This window comes from Crinia signifera, chromosome 19 (genome assembly GCF_055691185.1).
Source record: "Crinia signifera chromosome 19, ASM5569118v1, whole genome shotgun sequence".
NCBI classification, from domain to species: domain Eukaryota; kingdom Metazoa; phylum Chordata; class Amphibia; order Anura; family Myobatrachidae; genus Crinia; species Crinia signifera.
In genome coordinates, this window is record NC_139226.1 from 39,910,026 (window position 1) to 39,924,156 (window position 14,131).

Sequence of the window (14,131 nt, forward strand, 5' to 3'; positions counted from 1 at the left end):
CCCCATTATAGTGCCATGGACTCTGTGACTAAGCTGCGCTATGCATCTCACTATAGTCTCGCACACTATGGGCCAGATGTATCAAGCTTCAAAAATGATAAAATGGAGAGTGATAAACAACCAGTGAATAAGCTCCTCTCTGCCATGTCACAGGCTGGGTTTGAAAAATGACAGTAGGAGCTGACTGGCTGGTTGTTTATCACTCTCCACTTTATCACTTTTTGAAGCTTGATACATCTGGCCCTGTGTAGGCTTCTACCTGTTCCTGGTCACCAGATCCGTGAACCGGGCAACCTGAGATCAGCTACTAGTGATATAATGCAAATGAACTGTAATTATGGGAATGGCCGGGTCATACTCACCATATTACTCACCATATGCAGTATTCGGTGGTACAGTCGCTTCGCCAAATTCGGCTATGACATTCTGGGCGGACCAGACTTCCTCCAGTGAGGGGGTAACTCCCGAGGGGCCTGATGTTACAGCACCTGAAAGACAAACAGAGTCAGCGGATAAATATAAATATGCAGTGACATGAAAACAGAAATCCCAGGAGATGCTGTCTCTCCCCCCCCCCCCCCCCCTTCCCAGCTGAATATACAGTCACTGATGATATTGTCAGATTTGACTGTGCGTTCAGACAACAGGGTAGAACCAATGGGAACGTGCATTGTTAATGATATGCACGATAATATCAATCGATCACAATATAGTTATAATGCACATAGATTAGTAATATTGCATAGTGTGTGCCCAGTTATGACTGATGTAGCGCTATGTGATCTGTGTTATTTTGTATTATATGACTTTGTGTCCTGATATCAGCTGTGGTGTAATGCGTCAGTCACTATTTGGCAAATAAAATGATTTCTGTCGTGTAAAGCCTAAATAAATGAAATAACTGCTGTGCCCACTTACCTACTGCGGGATATAATGGCGATGCCATATCATGAAATGATATTGAAAACGCTTCAAATTAATTTTCTAGCACAGAAAAAAAATTCTAGCACAGAAATAATTTGCTTCTTACTCCTTCAAAACTACCTTTCTAAAGAGGCATTCGGAACCTATGACATCACATCAGCCTTAGCTCTATTGTGATGTCATAATGACAGCTTGGGCCTGGCTGGGACTGTTATGGAGAATTTGTGCAGCAATACAAATAATGTGTCTGTGTGATGTTACTTTGTTATTTTTATTTTGGATATTTACTATCAGTGTCACCCTTAATGTATATGATGTCTACTACAGGGGCTCGTACTCTGCAGATTAGGATGCACAGTAATGTCCTAGTTTTACAAATGTGTTATTAAGTAGTAGATTGGATGGACAATCATTGGGGCTAATTCAGATGTAGTTGTAGTAGCAATCACTGAGGTCACCCCGTGGCTGGTTATAGCCGGGGGGGGGGGGGGCACAATGGTTTTTTTTTTAACTGATTTATTCTATTTTGTTACACTGAGGAGCATTGCACGGATCTGACTGATCTGTTCAGGCTTCAGCCAGATACCACCAACAACTTGGTCTATTTAACATTCGTATTTACTGGTGAATTCGTATCCAAACTCACCAGTATGAATGACTGTAAATTTGCCGATCACATAGAACGCTATGGCCACATACGGCCGTGTTCTGTCAATGGCGTATGCATTCGTAACAGCCAAATTCGTCTGACCTTGCCTTATATACATATGTAAATCAGCCGGGCATTGGGCCCCAGACGTATTTTATATAGAATGGGTACGAATGAGGGCATTCATACCCATTAGATCTTAGTAAATTTACCTCACAGTCACTGATGATATAGGTCAGATTTGATGACAGGGGAGAACCAATGGCAATGTGCATTGTTGATATGCACGATAATATTTTTAATAATATAGTTATAATGCACATAGATTAGTAATATTGCATAGTGTGTGCCCAGTTATGACTGATGTAGTGCTGTGTGATCTGTGTTATTGTGTATTATATGACTTTGTGTCCTGACATCAGCTGTGGTGTAATGCGTCAGTCACTATTTGGCAAATAAAATGATTTCTGTCGTGTAAAGCCTAAATAAATGAAATAACTGATGTGCCCACTTACCTACTGCGGGATATAATGGCGATGCCATATCATGAAATGATATTGAAAACGCTTCAAATTTATTTTCTAGCACAGAAAAAAATTTCTAGCACAGAAATAATTTGCTTCTTACTCCTTCAAAACTACCTTTCTAAAGAGGCATTTGGAACCTATGACATCACATCAGCCTTAGCTCTATTGTGATGTCATAATGACAGCTAAGGCGTGGCTGGGACTGTTATGGAGAATTTGTGCAGCAATACAAATAATGTATCAGTGTGATGTTACTTTGTTATTTCTATTTTGGATATTTACTATCAGTGTCACCCTTAATGTATATGATGTCTACTACAGGGGCTCGTACTCTGCAGATTAGGATGCACAGTAATGTCCTAGTTTTACAAATGTGTTATTAAGTAGCAGATTGGATGGACAATCATTGGGGCTAATTCAGATGTAGTTGTAGTAGCAATCACTGAGGTCACCCCGTGGCTGGTTATAGCCGGGTGGGGGGACGCCACAATGTTTTTTTTTTAAATGATTTATTCCAGGGGTTCCCAATCTATTTTGAATCACGGCACCCTAGAGTATCAGAATTTTTTTCACGGCACCCCTAGGCCAATTTTTTTTTTACTTAGATTGGGTTTATATGCGATTCTTAGGGTCAGTTATGTGTTAAAGGGCAGGATTTGCTTCTGTTTGTACACATTTTATGATTGTCAGCCACCAGCACTGGTTTTACTCATAAAAAATAAACCATTAATAATTTGAGTTGGTCCTGGACCACCAACCGAGGGCACCCCTGCAATTGTCCCGAGGCACCCCAGGGAGCCACGGCACACAGTTTGGGAACCACTGATTTATTCTATTTTTTTACACTGAGAAGCATTGCACAGATCTGACTGATCTGTGCAGGCTTCAGCCAAATACCACCAAAAACTTGGTCTATTTAACATTCGTATTTACTGGTGAATTCGTATCCAAACTCACCAGTATGAATGACTGTAAATTTGCCGATCACATAGAACGCTATGGCCACTTACGGCTGTGTTCTGTCAATGGCGTATGCATTCGTAACAGCCAAATTCGTCTGACCTTGCCTTATATACATATGTAAATCAGCCGGGCATTGGGCCCTAGACGTATTTTATATAGAATGGGTACGAATGAGGGCATTCATACCCATTAGATCTTAATAAATTTACCTCACAGTCACTTATGATATTGGTCAGATTTGATGACAGGGGAGAACCAATGGCAATGTGCATTGTTAATGATATGCACGATAATATTTTAATAATATAGTTATAATGCACATAGATTAGTAATATTGCATAGTGTGTGCCCAGTTATGACTGATGTAGTGCTGTGTGATCTGTGTTATTGTGTATTATATGACTTTGTGTCCTGACATCAGCTGTGGTGTAATGCGTCAGTCACTATTTGACAAATAAAATGATTTCTGTCGTGTAAAGCCTAAATAAATGAAATAACTGCTGTGCCCACTTACCTACTGCGGGATATAATGGCGATGCCATATCATGAAATGATATTGAAAACTCTTCAAATTAATTTTCTAGCACAGAAAAAAATTTCTAGCACAGAAATAATTTGCTTCTTACTCCTTCAAAACTACCTTTCTAAAGAGGCATTCGGAACCTATGACATCACATCAGCCTTAGCTCTATTGTGATGTCATAATGACAGCTTGGGCCTGGCTGGGCTGTTATGGAGAATTAATACAAATAATGTGTCTGTGTGATGTTACTTCATAATTTCTATTTGGGATATTTACTAACGGAATGGGATCATTCGTCAGACTGCATTTAGGTCTACAAGCATTAGGTCTACACCATTAGGTCGACTTGCATTTAGGTCGATCTAACTGAAGGTCGGACATGGGTTAGGTCGACGGGGTCATTAGGTCGACATGGGTTATGTCGACAGGGTCATTAGGTCGACAGGTATAAGGTCGACAGGGTCATTAGGTCGACATTGAAAAAAGTAGACATGGGGAGGTTGAATTATTATTATTTTTTTTTCATTTGTTCAAGCGTCGACACAGTCAACATAGCACCGCATCCGCTCGCCATGCTTCGGGCACGGTGCCTCGCTGTGCACACTATTTTATTCTCCCACCACGCCCTAGTGGATGGTAGGGCATGAAATACCGCCTGTCGGCACATGTCGACTCATAAAACAGTCAAATGACCCCATGTCGACATTTTGCCTGTCAACCTTCCCCATGTCGACCTAATGACCATGTCGACCTTATAAAAGTCAACCTAATGACCCTGTCGACCTAAGTCATGTCGACCTTCAGTCATGTCGACCTAAATGCATGTCTACCTAAATGCAGGTCGACCTTTAGACACACGTCTAAACCAGTCAGTGTGTGGAGAGTGAAAACACAGAAGTGCGCAAGGGAAGCGCTAAGCCAGCACGCAAGCTGCGCTGCCAACTGGAAGGGAACAGAGTGGAACAGAGTGGGGGCGTTGCCTGCCCGCTGGAGGGAGCAGAGCTAGCTCCCACTCTTTATAGTTGATCCCCGCTGCTGTAGTCGGGCCCGCAGAAGCGCCGGCTGGGGACTACTGACCCGCCTCCTGCTGCTGAGTCCTGGCACCTGATCAATGGAGGCTACCAGAGGAACTTTGGGCGAGGACTGGGCTCCGGTGTCCTGCTGCTGCAGTAGCCATTTTGAAAAGGTGAGACCCTGCTGTTTCTGTCCAGGAGACCCACAGATTACCCTTTCTGGGACACCTTTCCCACACATGGGTTCTGTTGAAAACTTTGCAGGCTCAGAACGCCACACTGTTCAGTGCTTCTATTGGCACTGGTAGCTGCCTTTTGATAGACACTGTATTAGTGCGGCCTTCCTAAATTATATCTTGCTCTTTCACATTGACTTTCATCTTTATAATGTGTGCCACAGTGTGTGGCATATGTATAATGGGCATCACGGTGTGTGGCATATGTATAATGGGCATCACGGTGTGTGGCATAAGTATAATGGGCATCACAATATGTGGCATATGTATAATGGGCATCACGGTGTGTGGCATATGTATAATGGGCATCACAGTGTGTGGCATATGTATAATGGGCATCACGGTGTGTGGCATAAGTATAATGGGCATCACAATATGTGGCATATGTATAATGGGCATCACGGTGTGTGGCATATGTATAATGGCTGCAAATATCACCAAATTATTGATATTAGCTTCCAAAAATTCACAAAAATATGGTTTCACCCCCAGGACACCCAATCATTTTGGCGTGGGGTTCTCTATTTACCAACATAGCTGAATTTTTAGATTATCTTAAACCGTGTGTTCAGGATCGGCCTACCTATTTGAAAGACACTACTGAGTTGCTACTAATACTTGATGATTTTGGTTATGTACAGGGCCGAAACTAGGGTTTCTGGTGCCCGGGGCAAGGCATTCATTTAGTGCCCCCCCCCCCCCCCCAAAAAAAAATAATAATATATATATATATATATATATATATGCTTACAGACAACAGAAGGGTGATATTAAACCAACAAACAAGACAATATATCATATATTATATATACACTGTATTCTGAAATGAATTATATATTTATAAATGATCCCTCTAGAAACTATATGAACCTGAACACAGGGACAGTGCTAAAAATTTAGGGCATGTTTTTTTTTTGGGGGGGGGGGGGGGGGGGGGGGGAGAAGTGGTGTGTTCACATAGTGGTATCAATTCACATTATAGCACACACCGTAATGCCCAGTACACATTACAGCACACACCGTAATGCCCAGAGCACATTACACCACAAACCGTAATGCCCCCCCAGTACACATTATAAGCAATGGTTAATTGCTGCTGCCACTGGATAGAACACTGTCCCTGAATGATATACAATGTGCCACACACTGCAATGTCCAATATGTTACAAACATAACTCCCAGCACTGGAGGCAGAGGAGAGGAGGCAGAGGAGAGGAGACATCTGCGCGTGCCGAACGTACGCGCCCAAAATTAGAGCGTTCACCTACTACCGTGGTACTCCTGTGAGGCTACATCCCCCATTTTTTCCGCTATGAGGGCATGGTCAGCTCTCTAAGAGCTGTAGCCACATGGGGTGCGGCCATGGAAAATGGAGGTGTGATACACATATGCCCACAATAGTGCAGTGCCAGATATACATGACCCCAAAAATGCAGTCCGTGATGCCCAATATACCTATGCCGCATACTGTGATGCCCATTATAAATATGATCCGCACCGTGATGCTCCATTATACATATGCCCCACACCTGGATGCTCATTATACATATGCCACACACATGATGTCCATTATACATATGCCCCACAACGTGATGCTCCATTATACATATGCCGCACACCGTGATGCCCATTATACATATGCCGCACACCGTGATGCCCATTATACATATGCCGCACACTGTGATGCCCATTATACATATGCCGCACACTGTGATGCCCATTATACATGACACACACCGTGATGCTCCATTATACATATGCCACACGCCGTGATGCCCATTATACATATGACGCACACTGTGATGCCCATTATACATGACACACACCGTGATGCTCCATTAAACTTGTCACACACATGATGCCCATTATACATATGCCCCACAGCGTGATGCTCCATTAAACATATATGTCACACACATGATGCCCATTATACATATGCCACACACCTTGATGCTCCTTATTAATGAGAATCAAGGTGTGGGGCATATGTATAATGGGCATCATGTGTGTGGCATATGACATGTTTAATGAGTCATTAAACATTTGCCACAATGCACACATGATATCCATTATACATCAGTAGGTATGCAGGCTGGAGTCAGACACAGTTTAAAAATGAAACATCGATTATCAGATGCAGGGAGATGATTGGGAGGAGCAGCGGCGTTGACGGCATGTCATGAGACATGAGGGAAGGAGGAGGAATAAAGCGCGATTTCTAGCGCTGGGGATGGGAAGGCAAGTGCTGCTGTGCCATACCTCCCAACTTGTGTCCGGATGAAATAGGGGGCGGGACGTATGCAAATGAGGGCGCGGCTTATGCTAATTAGCCGCGACCTCATTTTCATACGAGAATAGACGCTGTGCGCATGCGCACAGCGTCTATTCTACTAGATTGGGGGGTCTCCCAACTGCCACCCCCCGCAGCGGGACAATGCCTGCCGCGGGTGGGACGTCGGGACAGGACCCGAAAATCGGGACTGTCCCGACGGAATCGTGACGTTGGGAGGTATGCTGTGCTGTGTGCTGTTCCCTCATTTGGCGGCAGGAGGTCAGATAGTGACCTCCTGCCTCTCTGCCGTAGGGAAGCGCGTCATCGCTTGGCGGCAGGAGGTCACTATTTGACCTCCTGCCGCCAAGCGAGGAACCGCTACACAGCGGTAGCCCGGCAGGAGGTAAAGCGCCGAGCCACTGAGCACCCGGCGAGCTACCCGTCGCTCGCAAGCGACAGGTTAGCTAACAGACACAGTTACAATACGGCGGGCCAAGCAGCGGGACTCGGGCTACATCAGTCCCCGAAACCCCGCTGGCTGTCTCCCGGACCTGACAGCGCCCCCCCCCCCTCCAGCGCCCGGTGCGCGTGACCCCCCAGCCCCCCCCCTAGTTACGGCCCTGTTATGTACCTAACAATTGATGGTTATTTACACTTTACGTTGTTAGCTTGTGTTCTAGCATTCCTCATGTCGGTGGTATATGTGCAGTGGAGAAACTTTTACAGGATAACCCCTTATATACAGGTCCAAATGTATCTTTGTTTCTGCTTTGTTAAACATGATCCTTAAACAGAATTATTTTTACTGCAATGGTGCCTATTATAGGCAATTCATGCCCCTTTCAGACCGCACTTTTTACCCCGTTATTTTACAGTTTTTTTTACCGTTTTAAAATGATAATTTGTACAGTCTGATTTGTAAACGTTAATAAAGCAGGGTCCTACCCATTTCAGACCCGTTTTTTTTTTTTCATCCACTGTTTTCTATGGGTTAAAACGGGTTCAGTGTTGTGAAGGAACAAAAACTGCATTGAAATACCGTTTAAGGACAAAAACTGCACTGAAATACTGTTTAAAGACATGCAGTGTGAAAGGGGTTTTAGCTGGCAGACCCGTTTTTAGAAACGTTTTAAAATACCTGGTCAAAGCCAGTTTTGCGGTGTCAAAGCAGCATCAGTGGCTGTGCGATGGGTTCGCCCGTGGCACCTTCCTATGCCAACACATATGTTCGAAATTGAAAATTAAGCATTCTTTACCAGAGATCTGAGAGATAGGATCCTTTGTTACAAGCGATACATCGATGATGTACTGATTATATGGAAGGGGGACCCGTCAGACTTATGTAACCACATTGCAGAAGTTAAAGAGTGGGACTGTCCGATTAAATTTACTTACAGTAAAAGTTTAGAAGAGATTCCATTCATACAGGGCAGCACGGATGGTGTAATGGTTAGCATTACTGCCTCACAGCACTGAGGTCATGGGTTTGATCCCCACCATGGCTCTAACCGTGTGGAGTTTGTATATTCTCCCCGTGCTTGCGTGGGTTTCCTCCGGGTACTCCGGTTTCCTCCCACAATCCAAAAATATACAGGTAGGTTAATTGACTTCCAACAAAATTAACCCTAGAATGTCTGTGTGCGTGTGTACATGTGGTAGGGAATATAGATTGTAAGCTCCTCTGGGGCAGGGACTGATGTGAATGTTAAAATATTCTCTGTAAAGCGCTGCGGAATCTGTGTGCGCTATATAAGAAACTGGTAATAAATAATAAATAAATACAAGAGCAACCAGCGTTCTTATTTCATATATATACTGTATATAGCGAGGGAGAGATCGGCACTCCAAAAGTTACACAGAACAGTATGAGCCTGGGGTACCTTCCAGTGTCTGGTTAACACAACAAATAGGATGGGGAGACGGTGGCACTCGCAGGACTTACAAAAACCTGTAAAACCATTCTACACAGAGTACATGACTGGGCCTATCAAGAACTTTAGTATGAAAGAGGTCAAGGATCAGCTCCCCCAAATATGGACATACAGCCTGCTGCTTCTCCAGCTCTCAGCTCTCCTCTTTATTGACCTCTGCAGATACAAACCAGTCATCATGTATCAGGGCCTGTGCCATGTCATCACCTACGGACTACTGTGCTTTGCGTCCAGTTTCCAGGCCATGCAGTGCCTTCAGGTTACCTCAGCTATGGTCACTGCATGTGACGTTGCCATCTTTTCTTATGTATACAATGTGGCGAAAGCTGACAAGCATGACAAGGCCTTTATCTTTTGTAGAACATATAACTTGCTGGGATACACCATAGGAGCTCTGAGTTATCAGCTGATAGTGACGTATGGCCACTTCTCCTACTACCACCTGAACATTATTTCCTTGGGAAGTGCGTCAGTGGCTTTTATCACCTCCATTTTCTTGCCCACCCCCAGGATGAATGAGCCAAATTCACAATGTTTAAATGACCACATTAAGCATAAAGACAGGAACACTGTGCACTGCTGCTGCAATGTGGTGGTCAGGTTCCTCAAGCAGCAACGGCAGGACATCTGTGAGTGCTGTAGTTTCAACACCAGATGCTGATGAATATGGTGGTTACAATTAAGATTGATAGAAAACCATCTGACCGCAACACAGTTTCATCCAATCAGTACTCTAGTCGGCCATATTCCCAGTTTTTGTTAGAGCTAAAAGAATTGTTAGCAACCCGGTGGTTCTTGAACAAGTTCTTGATGAAATGTGTGAAAAATTCCTGATACGTGGTTACTCACCCCTGATTCTTAAAGCTGCTAGATCTAAATTAGATTAAATTGATAGGAAACAAACTTTAATGCCTTCTGGTAAATAAAAAACACTGATAATACTATCCATTGGGTACAACAATTTAATGTAGCCAATAAAATTATACAACAACGAATGAAACACCTTTGGCGTATGATTACAACAGACAAGGATTTATCAAAATTTAAACATACTAAAATCATGTCCAGCTATAAAACGGGAAAGAATCTGAAGGACTGGCTTGTCCGAACAGATATTACTGCCCTAGCACAATATGATCCATTGATACAACATAAGAGTCCTGGGTGGCATAAGTGCACGGGATGTACGACCTGTAGCCATATGATTACATCCAGATGGTTTTTTCATCCTTATACAGGAGAAAGATTCCCAATTAGATACCCTTTGGGCTGTGATAGCTCCTTTGTTGTATATATGGTGAAGTGCCCATGTGGGTTATGTTAAATAGGGAAGACTGCCAGGGCCTTCAAAGAAAGGATGGCCATGCACCATACTTCCATAGGCGTGCGCAGCCCATTTTTTTAGGGGGTGCACCATTGGAGGGGCGTGTCCATCGCCGCCTACTGGGCGTGTCCATCACGACCTAATGGGCATAAATGCAAAATAAATAGGTGACTTATTTATGTATATGCACTTAAGAGTGAATCATCCCCCCCCCCTCATATACTATAAACAGGGACAGTGTGCACCTAAGGAGTGCTGCAAAAATTTAAAGTATTACATATAATGCCACACACCATAATGCCATTACACATTATGCCAGGACTTGACAATAGCGACAGTGCGCGCCAAAGGCATGCGCCAAAAATTTACACCATAATACCTATTGCACATCACACAGCCATTACATAGTATACCATATGCCTTACACATTATACCACACTTTGTAATACCCATTACACGTTGCGCCCCACACTGTGATGTCCATTACATGTTACGACTCACACTGTTATGCCAATTTTGCTTCACACCATAATGCCAATTACATATTAGGCCACATAAAGGTACCATAATACCAATTACATATTAAGCCACACACTGTTATGCCAATTACCTATTACATCCCACACCATAATGCCCATGACATATTACGCCCACACCGAATTGCCTATTACACATTATACCATATGCTGTAATGCTCATTACACATTATTCCACACACAGCAATGCCCATTACACAGTATGCCACACACCAAATTACCCATTACACCACACTTATATGGTGTATAAGTGTATACATTACATATTATACCATGCACCATATTGCTCATTATACATTATGCCACACACCATAATGCCCATTACTTATTATGCCATATAAGTGCGCTTACCTACATGCTCGTTGTCAGGAGTTACATGTTCGATGCCAGGGTTTACATGCTCCATGCCAGGGGGTTACATGCCCCTTCACTTGGGGGGGGGGTTGCATGCTCATTGCCATTGGAACTACATGCCTGTTGCCCAAGGGGCAAGGGGATATATGCTCATTGTCTGGGGGGGATTACATGCTCGTTACCCACATATAATGCCCCCCTTAGTTCTACATACATTATGCCCCGCATAGTGCCACATGCATAATGCCCCTGTAGTGCCACACACAATGCCCCAATAGTGCCACATACATACTGCCCCCATAGTGCCACACATCATACTGCCCCCATAGTGCCACACATATAATGGCCCTGTAGTGCCACATACTTAATGCCCCCTGTAGTTACATACACATTTAATGCCCCATTGTGCTACAGTATATATGCAGTGTCATGTATAAATGACAGAGCAGCCTGGAGCCTGTGGAGGAAGGCGAGAGCTAGCTGCCACTGCAGCAGTGTGTGGGCTGGGGACAAAGCTTTAATGATCACCTAAATTTAAATATATTTCCTTCATAATTGTGGTTATATTGACATGTAGATTGATCTGGGTAGCATGTGTTGGAACTAAATGGAAATATGGAGATCATCCCTTTCATTCATAGCTATATAATATAGGACACCGCAATACATGCAAAATATTAGGTACTTATGTATTATCTGGGCTCCCATGTTAAATGAACCCCATTTTTTCATACCCCTACTATCCAACTACGCATGGAGTTGATTTTATATAGTGTGGCGAGCGCAGCGAGCCACCGTGCCCGAAGCGTGGCGAGCGCAGCGAGCCCCGCGAGGGGACGCGGTCTCATAAGAAAAACGGGAGCCCAGATATTACATAAGTACCAAATATTATATATCCCGCATATTTATAATGGATGTTATTTATGTACATATCTGTATCATAGTTCTTTTAGTCTTTTTTTTATGTGTTCTTTTATGGCAGTATAAGCCTGGAAGTAACTGACGGGTAACTCTGGAAGTTCTCTGCGGTTCAGCGTCCGGATGTTGAGCCTGCTCCGAGCTGCACGCCCGCCTCACATGTATGGTACTTAAGGTGAGCACTTTGTTAGTGTCAATGGTATTTGTTTCTTGTATGCTGCCTAAAGAAGGGGAATTAAAGTACCCGAAAGCTGGCACATTGGTGTCTGCGTGGAGTGTATATTATCAAAACCGACGGGTGCCACCTACTGGATTGGTAATATATATGCTGGACCAAAGCCAGGAAGATAATGAAGGACCTCTGCCATCCCAACAATGGCTTTTCTCCCTATTGCGATCAGGGAAACGCTACCGCTCATTGAAGGCAAACACAGAGCGAATGAGAAGGAGCTTCTTCCCGCAGGCCATTAGAGCCCTCAACCAGACCTCCTGATACCGGGACTTTTATCAAGGTACATTGGTAAAATTTAATAAAGGGTCTGTGAACCCCAAAAAGCCAGGATACTTGGACGCAGGGGCGTAACTAGAACTTTAAGGGCCCCATAGCAAAATTTATAATGGGGCCCCCCCTGGCAATGCCCATTACACATGGGTCCTGGACGCGGTCCCGACAGTCGTGATCCTGACAGTCATTTACCCGACGTGGGAGAATAGACGCAGCGTGGCAAGCGCAGCGAGCCCGCAAAGGGCTTTGTTGCGCTCGCCATGCTGTCTGAGTCCGGGCAGTCGGGATCCCGACGTCAGGCTAATGACTGTCAGGATCCCGACTGTCGGAACCCCATACCACACCCATTACAAATTATGCGACACACCGTAATGCCCCTAGAACATTATGTGACACACCGCAATGCCCCATACAACACACCGTAGTGTCCCTTACACAATATCAGAACACCAGGGCTGGAACTTAAAGAGAAATGGGAGGAGGGGCGGGCGGAGTCTCACGGCACAGCGAGCCCCATGTGTCTGCAGCTGGCGCAACATCATCCTAGCAAAGCCGCTTCCCGCAGACCCTGCTGGCTCCCCCAAGCCTCTGTGTGGTCTGCAGGACAATGTACTGTAGCCATGTTAATGTTTGCTGCGATGCGGCATGCTGCGCCGGCCTGTGACCAATGTTCCCTCTAATTTTATGAAGGCTGTGTGCGGCAAAAGATTTTGGCTGTGCAACTTTGGAAGGAAATTTTAATTTTTGTGCGTCCCTTATATATAATTGGAAAATGACGTTCAGCATTTGTGTTAACTTTACTTCAAAATGATATTAAACATTTGAACATTCAAAACACAGCATACAATGCATTTAATGGGTGAAACACACATTAATTGAGTCCACAACTGCAAAAACGGACCACTGCTGCTTTGTGCGCTCTGTTGTAATGTCTGTGCGCACGCTTGTCGAGTTGTGTGCGCGCGCACGCGCGCACAGCTTAGAGGGAACACTGCCTGTGACTATTTGTAACTGGTGATCGCTCCATTCGTTTCTAATGGAACGATCACCCATCACCGCCTGTGAATAGTCACAGCCCGGCGCAGCATGCCGCATCGCAGCAAACATTACATTTGAATAAGACAGATTCAACACATTTACAAAAACTTTTTAAATAAAACATTTGACACTTATGTACAGTAGTACATCTCACCAGCAGCAGCCAGCAGGACCATCTTCTCTCATGCTTTCTGTCGCAGGCAGGCACTTAGCTGGCATCGTGGGTGGATGGCCCATCTGTCAATCAGGAAGCGGGCGGGCACCAGGAGGCTCCGTGCGTGTCACTCCTGCTTCTTTACACGCCCATCATCTCCCACATGGCACCACCTCCCACCCCGTCTTCTTCCGCACTGTGCACCACCTCTCACCCCACGCACGGCTCCTTCTGTGTGGGGCTGCCCCCCCTCCCGCTAGACTT

The 14,131-nt window shown here is 44.5% G+C and overlaps 1 long non-coding RNA gene across 1 annotated transcript in view; it reads left to right on the forward strand.

Moving 5' to 3' along the window:
- The window catches only part of LOC146042428 (uncharacterized), a 38,086-nt gene extending 25,704 nt beyond the window's left edge, over positions 1-12,382 (forward strand). The window contains exon 3 of the long non-coding RNA XR_014463871.1: positions 12,235-12,382. This is a non-coding gene — a long non-coding RNA (uncharacterized LOC146042428). The remainder of the gene's footprint in view (positions 1-12,234) is intronic.
- The last annotated feature ends 1,749 nt before the right edge of the window (positions 12,383-14,131 follow it).